The 2,402-nt window shown below is 39.4% G+C and overlaps 1 non-coding gene across 1 annotated transcript; it reads left to right on the forward strand.

Annotated features, from left to right (window-relative positions):
* Positions 1–1,139: 1,139 nt before the first annotated feature.
* LOC127090254 (small nucleolar RNA R71) lies at positions 1,140–1,246 on the forward strand. Its single transcript, XR_007791780.1, has one exon. It is a non-coding gene; the product is annotated as a small nucleolar RNA R71 (small nucleolar RNA).
* Positions 1,247–2,402: the final 1,156 nt, after the last annotated feature.

Genomic DNA, 2,402 nt, shown 5'->3' on the forward strand with positions numbered 1-2,402 from the left:
ATTCTGTATTATAGCGCTACATTCAGCAGTAAGTGTAACGATTTCGCTATCTTCAAGTTTTCTTTTATTAGAAAGAATTTCTTTTAAAAACTTGGCATATGAGGGCATCTGCGTAATAGCTTCTGTAAACGGAATTGTGACGTTTAATTGTTTTAGTAGGTCGACAAATTTTTTAAATTGGCCCGCATCTTTGGTTTTAATAAGCCTTTGAGGGTAAGGGATAGGTGGTTTATAAGGTGGTGGAGGTACATAAGGTTCCTTCTTTTCTACGGTTTCCTTATTACTCTCTGCCGTTTCCTTAGGTTCAGTTTCCTCAGTTGACCTTTTAGAGTTTTGGTTTTCTATCCTTGGGTCAGACGGTCCTTCCACTTCCGTTCCACTTCTCAGTATAATTGCATGAGCGTGGCTTCTTGGGTTAGGTTGGGGTTGGCCAGGAAATGTACCAGTTGGGGCAGCAGTAGGCGCTTGTTGTTGAGCTACTTGTGATATTTGCGTTTCCAGCATTTTGTTATGAGTAGCCAGGGCATCTACTTTACTTGCTAGTTGTTTAATTTGTTCGCCAGTGTGTACATTCTGGTTTAAGAAATCTTTATTGGTTTGCTGTTGAGAAGCTATAAAGTTTTCCATCATGATTTCCAAGTTGGATTTCCTAGGGGCGTTATTGTTAGATGTAGATGGGGTCGGCTTCTGATATCCCGAAGGTATAGCTGGGGCTTGATTTGGAAATTGTCCAGGTGCATATAGAGAATTATTACTCTTATATGAAAAATTGGGATGATTCTTCCAATTTGAGTTATAGGTGTGCGAGTAGGGGCTTCCTTGAGCATAGTTTACTTGCTCCGCTTGGATTCCTGTTAGGTGATACATTTAAACTTTCAATTTTCTGGACCAGAGCATCCACTTTTGCATTAACATGATCAAGGTTACTTATCTCGTACATGCCAGTTTTCGTTTGAGGTTTTTCCACCATTGTTCGTTCGGTTCCCCACTGATAGTGGTTTTGAGCCATGCTTTCGATAAGTTGGTAAGCGTCAGCATAAGGTTTGTTCATTAGTGCACCACCTGCGGCGGCGTCTATTGTTAACCTCGTGTTGTATAAGAGACCATTATAGAATGTATGAATTACTAACCAGTCTTCTAAACCATGATGTGGACAAAGTCTCATCATGTCTTTGTATCTTTCCCATGCTTCGAAAAGAGACTCGTTATCTTTCTGTTTAAATCCATTTATCTGGGCTCTTAACATAGCTGTTTTGCTTGGCGGAAAGTATCGAGCAAGAAAAACTTTCTTCAACTCGTTCCATGTGGTGACTGAGTTGGAAGGAAGAGATTGAAGCCATCTTCTAGCGCTATCTCTTAGTGAGAAAGGGAAAAGACGAAGTCGAATTGCCTCTGAAGTGACATCATTAGCTTTAACAGTATCAGCGTATTGGACAAATACGGATAAATGAAGGTTAGGATCCTCGGTAGGATTTCCAGAGAATTGGTTCTGTTGCACTGCCTGCAATAGTGAAGGTTTGAGTTTAAAGTTGTTTGCTTCGATTGCGGGTGGAGCAATACTTGAATGCGGTTCATCTTGCGATGGAGCGACGTAATCTCTAAGAGCACGAGTTGGTTCTGCCATCTCGGGTATCGAAGGGAAAATATTTTTGAAATCAGGAAGTTCTACAGGAGGTAGATTGTTTTCAGCACGATATTCCCGAATTCGTCGTAAGACTCGGAGATATAGTTCGATATCGTTGATTCGTAAGTAGAGCGGCTCGCCTTGTGAGCGAGTGCGTGGCATACAAATCAACGAAAGAAAGAAAAGAGAAAGAAAAGCCTTAGTCTCTACAGCGTAACAGGAGAGTTACGATATCGACTAAATAAAAGCCCCCGGCAACGGCGCCAAAAACTTGATCCCTCGACTTTATGAGTCGAATTGGGGTACAAACTGCAAGTGCACAGTTCTATCGCGTAGTTTTAAAAGATATCGATCCCACAGGGACTTATGAATCGATATACCGTTATCTAAGGTTACTTCGTAAAGCTAAGGCAGGTAATACTTTGATTTTTGGGGGAAAAAACTAAAACTAAAATAGGATCTAAAGTTAATATCTAATAAGCGGATATCGGTACGTAATTCGTCGTAATTAGGGAATCAATTCTTTATTGGTTTCTTGGTTTTAAAAATAAATCCTTTCAGTTAACGCTATTGGTTAAAAGTTTTATCTCAAACTCTCGCTCTGTTGAATAAACTGTGATTTTATATTAACGTAGTTGTCACTTATAGTTAAGTCAAAAACCACTTTTTGAAAACAATAGAATCCGTAGAAACTCTTTTTAAGAAAACACTAATCGTTTAAACACCCTTATCTCAAACTCTCGCTCTGTTGACTTAGGTTATATAATTAAATTCAAAT

This window comes from Lathyrus oleraceus, chromosome 5 (assembly GCF_024323335.1).
Source record: "Lathyrus oleraceus cultivar Zhongwan6 chromosome 5, CAAS_Psat_ZW6_1.0, whole genome shotgun sequence".
Classification (NCBI taxonomy): Eukaryota; Viridiplantae; Streptophyta; class Magnoliopsida; order Fabales; family Fabaceae; genus Lathyrus; species Lathyrus oleraceus.